This window comes from Amphiprion ocellaris, chromosome 13 (genome assembly GCF_022539595.1).
Source record: "Amphiprion ocellaris isolate individual 3 ecotype Okinawa chromosome 13, ASM2253959v1, whole genome shotgun sequence".
NCBI lineage: Eukaryota > Metazoa > Chordata > Actinopteri > Pomacentridae > Amphiprion > Amphiprion ocellaris.
Genome location: NC_072778.1, coordinates 25,143,632 through 25,152,132, shown reverse-complemented (window position 1 = coordinate 25,152,132; position 8,501 = coordinate 25,143,632). Strand labels below are relative to the sequence as shown.

Below are 8,501 nucleotides of genomic sequence, written 5' to 3'. Positions count from 1 at the left end.
TTACTCCAACATTACAAGATACATACAATTTTAATTCAATTTTATTTATATAACGCCAATTACAGGTGAAATTGTCTCAAGACACTTTATTTTTCCATTTTCTGTCACATTTAAAATATGACAAAGTAAGAAATTTAAACCACTTGACTAATCAATTTATTATTTGGTTTTTAAGAGACTAATCGACAACTAAAATAACTTTCTCCACTAAAACTAATAAACATGAGGTCAAATAGAAGGAACAGGTTTAAATACTGCAGTCCCACGATGACAAGAATAAAGTTTCTCAACAAAAACTAAATCTGCTGGTGGATTCCGATAAAGTCCTAATAAATGATAAAGTGTGATACTAAAGGTTTGTGGTGCTAAAAATCAAAGTAAGTCAAAGTAAAGATATGAAGTTGAACATCTGGATGGAGGTTGATAAAAAATTGACCTCCCTTCATTTCTCTGGAGCCGACTCCATGGATTTTATGGATGCTGGTTAAAGACCTGCTCTTCTAGTGGTCTTCCTTCTAGTCGCTGTAAAAAGTCAGTCCATCCTGGCCGACTTCAACATCTCTTCATGACAACTTGTTCTGCCTCCGACCTGGTGGAAACTCCAGAAGCTCGGGAAAACCCATGGAGACTCGAAGAACTCGTGGCGACTCGAAGAACTCGTGGAGACTCGAAGAACTCGTCGGGCGGGGGAAGGTGTGGTGGGTGGTGGGGGAGTAGAGGAGGGAGGCCGCCACCCACCTCCCCGCCTACTCTCCACCCAGACTCCACCCAGACTCCGCCTTGGCTCCACCCATGTGGTCACTTCGGAAACTACGATGCCAAAGGGACGACGAAATTATGTCTTTTCATCTGATCTGTAGCTCAGTGAGTTAAGGATTTGCCTATGGAGCTGCAGGTCGCTGGTTCAAGACCAGACCCTTCTTAAATTTTTTAAAAATCCTGACAAAGACAAACAAAGAAAAATGCCAGTGGTGGGTCTTGAACCTGCGACCTTCCAGTTGGTAGTCTGTGTTCTTATCCCCTGAGCTATTCGCTCAGATACTAATTCTTCTTTTTTTTGCGCATTTGTCATCTATTTTTTGTTGTTTTCAAGTTGTTTTTTTTTTAACTCGAGTCTTGACCGTTTTTCTCAGGAGGTTGGACTTCAGCCTTTGTGCTGGAGGGTTGAACCCTCAGTTCCAAGACTTTCCAAAGCCTCCACACCTCCCGAGTCCTCAGGACCCGAGCTTTCACACAGTCTGAGGGCTGAAATTTTCTAAGTCCCACAGTAGTTCTCTGTTAGATTGAACTTTCAGACAGTCCAAGGACTGATATCTTCTAAGTCCCACAGTAGTTCTCTGTTAGATTTGACTTTCAGACAGTCCAAGGACTGATATCTTCTAAGTCCCACAGTAGTTCTCTGTTAGATTTGACTTTCAGACAGTCCAAGGACTGATATCTTCTAAGTTCCTGAGTAGTTCTCTGTTAGTTTGAACCTTTAGACAGTCTGAGGACTGAAATTTTAAAAGTTTCTCAGTACTTCTGTTAATTTGAACTTTATGGTTAACAGAAGCCTTAAAACTTGTGACCATGAGTCTTGATTTCACATTTAGCTCATCCATCTGAGTTCTTCTCAGACCTTCACCCGTGGGTTTTTTAGAAATACTCAACAAACTTTGATTCTCTTCACTGAAGAGTAAAGTTTGTGGAGATCAGAAGGTAACATTAGTTTGATCCATGCCTTCAACTACTAGCAGACTTTATCTGGAAAGCAGTTTTCTGAAATGAGTTCTTAGTAAATCTGTCCACAATGAAACCAAGAACATAGAAAGAGGAAATGTTTGAAGAAACTTGATGTTTTCATTTCAGACTAGAAAACGCTTTCAGACCTTTATCTGTTTTTGCTCTTTTGATCATTTTATTGTTTCTTCTGTTTAATTTGATCTTCTAAAGTTTAACTGGTGTCTTTTCAAATGTTTTGTCTTTAGTTTGATTCTTCTTAAATGTTTAGTTTTGCTCTTTTCTCACCTTTTATTCTTCTCTAATGTCTGATTTGATTTCCAAATGTTTTCTCTTTTTAATGTTTGTTTTTTCAAATGTTTTATCGGCTTGTTTGAAAAATTTCCTTTTCTTTCCCCATGTTTAATTTTTCGATGAAATCTTTAAGGTTTTTCTTTTTAAATGTTTTACCACCTTTTAATGTTTAATTTTCTTTTTAAATGCTTCATTGTATTTTCTGTTTAATTCCTATTTAAAGTTTTATTGTCTTTAAGATTTAATTTTCCAATTAAACATTTAATTTTTAATTCAATGTTTTGTATTTTTAAAGGTTTAATAATCTAATTTAATGTTTTGTATTTTTAAAAAATGTGTAATATTCTTAATTTTATTTTTTAAATGTTTAATTATCTAAAATATTTAATCTTCAATGTTTCATATTTTTGTTCAATAAATTTTGTTTAATTTCATAATTACGTTTTGTATCTTCTGTTCATTTAATTATTTTGTCTGTTTAATATAATTGTATTTAATGTTTAATTTTCTTTTTAAAAGTTTTGTTGTATTAAATGTTTTTTCCTTTGATTTAATTGCTTTTTTAAAATGTAGTTTATTTCTTTAATCTTTTTTTCTGTCAAGATTTTAACCTCAACCTTAGAAATGAAACAAACCCTTAAATCACAATGAAAATACTTCTGTTGTCACAATCATGAGTTAGTCAATTATTCAGTTTATCAGTTGAGCTTTATTTGTTCAGCACCTTTTACACAGATGACAAAACTGTGAAAAAAGAAAAAACTATGCTAAAACTATGATTAAAACAAAAAACATATTTTAAAAAAAAAGATTTAACATCGTAATAAAATCTGTTGTGTCCAGGGGATGGAGGGACTTTATTGAAGTCTTCTTGGGCTCACATGGCAAATCATTTAAAATATAAACTTTATATTCAGTCTAAGGAAACTGGAAACTGCAGAGTGACAGAAGAACCAACATCTCCTGTTTTCTCCTTTAATGAGTCGATTCTTGTGCTTTCAGACTAAAGAACTACAGACTCTTCACAACCTGCTCAAACTCTTTGTAAAGGACCTCGCCACACGGGTCAAGAAGGTTTCCGTCTCATTTCTACTCTGAAGCTCACCTTCTCCTGCTCAAACTGCTGACAAATGTTTCTGCTGCTCTAAAGTCTGGTCTCCAGAACTTCCTAAAAACTCTCAAAGTCTCTTCTGCTGCAGGTTGCTTTGTAGAACTGTTCCAGAAAACCTCACTAAACCACATGGAGGGGCCTCAAGATAGTCGTCCAAATGAAACCGTACAAAAACCAAACTAACACAACTCAAATGCTAAAGTCTCCTGCAGCCTACCAGAGAACCTCTGAGAACAGAGAATCAGGACAGGAACTCTTACCTTCTGGACAACCAACGTTGGTTCACAAACAAGAATACAGAATGTGTCTGACCAGAAACCTCTGAAGACTCACTACAGCCAAGATAAAGACACAACTCAGCTGCATCAAATCCACTAATCACTGCACACGTTAGCACCATGTGCTAACTGTGGCTAAAGAACCACCTTTACCAAGACAACTATCCAGTACAAAGCCCTAAAACACACCAAGAAACACATTAAAGATGATTTTACTGCTGGAAGCTGCAAGCCAACGCCTAAAGAACAGACTAAAGCAACGAAGCCAAACCCGGTTCAGTGCTGAAGGGAAGCAGAAGAAATGTTTGTCTGCAGCCACATAAAGCAGGAAGATAGTGAGCTGCTCAGGTGTTCCTGATAACACCAAGCAGCCACCTGGACAGCCAATAGGAACACAGCTTACTGGAAGTCCAGAGGGCTGGGTTAGTGAAGGAAATTTAGTTTAAAGTTGAAGCAGAAAGTTAACAAAGAAAGTTGAAAACCACCTTCTGATACCTGAAATCTCTGAGTTTTCACACAAAGAACGCCTGAACATGTCAAACTGGTTACATAGTAGAACCATCATTGTAAAAACATCATAGTATGGTGTGTTGCTCAAAAAACATTAGGACCCGGCTGTCTAGGGTCGCCGAGGAGCAACACAAAAACAGGTGGTATATTCCACCCAACATCCTTGAACATAAACTTATAAAGTTCATTCAAAGGAATATTCCACCCAAAATCCTTCAATGTAGACCAAAAAATCTTGGTGTAAAGGAGTATTCCACCTTAAATGTAGAGCTAAAGGATGGTTTGGAGTAATATTCTACTCTAAAATCTTCCAATGTAGACCTAAAAGGTTTATCTGATGGTATATTCTACCCAACATCTTGGAACATTTACCTAAAAGGTTGGTTTAATGGTATATTCCCAGAAGAACCCTTGAACATTGGGCTTAATGGTATATTCCACCCAAAATACTTGTACAGATACCAAGAAGTCAGTGTAAAGGAAATGTAGACCTAAAAGGATTGTTTAAAGGAATATTTAAACGATTACTTTCATTATTTAATAATCTGTTATCAGTCAGAACCCTGGCAAACTTATTTTCATCAGTTTTTTAGTGGAAGTCACAAATAAAGGAGCTCTTGGTTTTTCCCGGCATTACTGAGTCCAAAGCTGCTGTTTCAACACAGATACGTTCACATCCATCCACAAACCTCTCATGCACTCAAACACCCACAGACAGGAGGCCGGCTGGACCGAGGCTCGGCAGCGTCCTCAGACCCACGAGTCGGGGAGTCGCTGAACTTGTTGGTCCGGTTTGAAGGCCTCCATGTGGTCCAGTAGAAGTCCACGTAGTCGGTGTTGGCTTTGAACCGCAGCGACTGGCCGCCATCAGGTGGACCGGCTCGTCCTCGTAGGGCTCCTCCTGTAGCCTTGAGGGGACCACAGGAACATTCAGTAGCTTTTGGAGTTCTTCCTGTCAGGCTCATGGTAGAACGGCTCTGAACAATCTTGTACTTGTCTGGAACAATCTAACAGCCTAAACTGTTAACAGCAGTGTAAAGAAGCAAACACACAGGCATAGATTAGGACTCAAACTAGATTTATTTTAGAAAACAAATCAGCTTAGAGGCATTTGTTCACACATGTGGCTGAATAGGAGGCCGTCCAATCAGATTTGAGGTCTTCACTCTGTAGGTTGTTTGTTGGGTGAGACTCTTGGACCTCCATCAGCTGACGTGGATGTTTGATGGTCTTCTTCTCTAGTGCCAGATGATTCATCCATGAATTCAGCAGCTACAGACTGAAATGAAGCTCATGCTGCCGTTACTGAATTCCTGTTCCAGATCAAATGTTCAGAGCTCACCTTGAATGCAGCCGTCTGCTGTCTGATAGTTTTTCTCATTGCAGTCTTCAATAAAGTCTTTTTCCTCATGTCAGGATGTGGTGAGACTCTTTCTCAGTCGCTGCAGACGTCCCTCATTGTGCCTCTCCAGAGAAGAAACAGAAAAACTGGTCACTGCTTCAGCATCACAAACACTCTCCAGCACTGTTCCCTCTAAGCTGCGCGCATGCGCAATTGTGCACTGCTGACACAGTCTCCACGCACAGAAAATCTGCGCTGCGCACAAAAAAAAATCCAACCTAAATTGTAAATAAAATAAACACGTAACAATTCATTCTGTGCTATTTTTCAGTGTGAGTCAGTGAGTGACCGGTGACTGGCTGCTGCAGCCAATGATGCGATTCACATACGTATTTACCATAGACTGTATATAATGGTATTTACGCAGCTAATCAACGTCAGGTGTCCTTATGTGCAGCCACCGTTGTTCTCATAGATATGAATGAGTAGATAGGACACGCCCCTTTGAGCTGCATGCTACGGCGAGGCTAAGCTAGTGGGAGCAAAGTTTCAGTGCATTCCGTTGATGTAGACGGCGTGAAAACGGAAACGAGTATGCTGGCTCACTGTGCTGCAATACAGTTACACACTGCGTCGTACGATTGAGACAGACAGTCTGAGGACTGAAATCTTCTAAGTTCCTGAGTAGTTCTCTTTTAGTTTGAACCTTCAGACAGTCTGAGGACTGAAATTTTAAAAGTTTCTCTGTAGTTCTCTGTTAGTTTGAACTTTATGGTTAACAGAAGCCTTAAAACTTGTGACCATGAGTCTTGATTTCACATTTAGACCATCCATCTGAGTTCTTCTCAGACCTTCACCTGTAGGTTTTTTAGAAATCCTCAACAAACTTTGATTCTCTTCACTGAACAGTAAAGTTTATGGAGATCAGAAGGTAACATTAGTTTGATAAATGCCTTCAACTACTAGTAGACTTTATCTGGAAAGCAGTTTTCTGAAATGAGTTCTTAGTAAATCTATCCACAATCAAACCAAGAACATAGAAAGAGGAAATGTTTGAAGAAACAACTTGATGTTTTCATTTCAGACTAGAAAACGCTTTCAGAACTTTATCTGTTTTTGCTCTTTTTGATCGTTTTATTGTCTCTTCTGTTTAATTTGATCTTCTAAAGTCTAACTGGTGTCTTTTGAAATGTTTCGTCTTTAGTTTGATTCTTCTTAAACGTTTAGTTTTGCTCTTTTCTCACCTTTTATTCTTTTCTAATGTCTGATTTGATTTCCAAATGTTTTGTTTTTTAATGTTTGTTTTTTTAAATGCTTTATCGGCTTGTTTGAGTTTCTTTTTCTTTCCCAATATTTAATGTTTTGATTAAATCTTTAAGGTTTTTCTTTTTAAATGTTTTACCACCTTTTAATGTTTAATTTTCTTTTTAAATGCTTCATTGTATTTTCTGTGTAATTCCTATTTGAAGTTTTATTGTCTTTAAGATGTAATTTTCTAATTAAACATTTAATTTTTTAATTAAATGTTTTGTCTTTTTTTGGGGGGGGTGGGCCTTTTTTTTAGCTTTTTATTGGATAGGCGTAGTGAGAGACAAACAGGAAACGGGGGAAAAGAGTCGGGTGGAAGACATGCAGCAAAGGGTCAGGAGTGGGATTCGAACCTGAGCCTCTGCGTCAGAGACCAGCCCCTGTACGTGGGTCACTCGCTTAACCCGTTGAGCTATACAAGTACCCATGTCATGTCTTTTTAAAGGTTTAATGATTCAATTAATTGTTTTGCATTTTTAAAAAATGTTTAACATTCTTCTTGTTTAATTGTATTTTTTAAATGTTTAATTCTGGAAAATATTTTATCTGTAATTTTGAATATTTGTATTTTAAAAATTTTGTTTCATTTCATAATGACATGTATTGTATATTGCTGAATTATCTCATTCAATATTTTGTCTGTTTAATAGAGTTAAACATTAATTACAATTAAATTATATTAAACAGACAAAATATTGAATGAGATAATTCAGCAATATACATGTCATTATGAAATGAAACAAAATTTTTAAAATACAAATATTCAAAATTACAGATAAAATATTTTCCAGAATTAAAATTTAAAAAATACAATTAAACAAGAAGAATGTTAAACATTTTTAAAAAATGCAAAACAATTAATTGAATCATTAAACCTTTAAAAAGACAAAACATTTAATTAGATTATTAAACCTTTAAAAAGACAAAACATTTAATTACAAAATTAAATGTTTAATTAGAAAATTACATCTTAAAGACAATAAAACTTCAAATAGGAATTAAACAGAAAATACAATGAAGCATTTAAAAAGAAAACTAAACATTAAAAGGTGGTATATGTATATATAATTTAATTGTATTTAATGTTTAACTCTATTAAACAGACAAAATATTGAATTAGATAATTCAACAAAATGCAATACATGTCATTATGAAATTAAACAAAATTTATAAAATACAAATATTCAAAATTACAGATAAAATATTTTCCAGAATTAAACATTTAAAAAATACAATTAAACAAGAAGAATATTAAACATTTTAAAAAATGCAAAACATTTAATTGGATCATTAAACCTTTAAAAAGACAAAACATTTAATTAAAAAATTAAATGTTTAATTAAATCTTTTTAATAAAAAACTTTTTAAAAGTTTTACTGTATTATTTTTTTCCTTTAATTTAATTGCTTTTTGTTATGTAGTTTATTTTTTTAATCTTCATTTTCTGTCAAGATTTTAACCCCAACCTTAAAAATGAAATAAACCCTTAAATCACAATGAAAATACTTCTGTTGTCACAATCATGAGTTAGTCAATTATTCAGTTTATCAATTCAACTTTATTTGTTTAACACCTTTTACACAGATGACAAAACTAAACAAGCAAAGAGAAAAAACTATGCTAAAACTATGATTAAAACTCTAACATATTTTTAAAAAAAAAAGATTTAACATGGTAATAAAATATGTTGTGTCCAGGGGATGGAGGGAGTTTATTGAAGTCTTCTTGGGCTCACATGGTAAATCATTTAAAATATAAACTTGATATTCAGTCTAAGGAAACTGCAGAGCGACAGAAGAACCAACAATATCTCCTGTTTTCTCCTTTAATGAGTCGACTGTTCTTGTGCTTTCAGACCAAAGAACTACAGACTCTTCACAACCTGCTCAAACTCTTGGTACAGGACCTCACCACACGGGTCAAGAAGGTTTCTGTCTCA

At 35.3% G+C, this 8,501-nt stretch overlaps 1 long non-coding RNA gene across 1 annotated transcript; it reads right to left on the bottom strand.

The window, feature by feature from the left end:
* Positions 1-4,973: 4,973 nt before the first annotated feature.
* On the bottom strand, positions 4,974-7,143 carry LOC129350348 (uncharacterized). The gene is made up of 2 exons (XR_008603708.1): positions 5,255-7,143; positions 4,974-5,191 (listed from the first exon to the last, which is right to left on the bottom strand). It is a non-coding gene; the product is annotated as an uncharacterized LOC129350348 (long non-coding RNA).
* Positions 7,144-8,501: the final 1,358 nt, after the last annotated feature.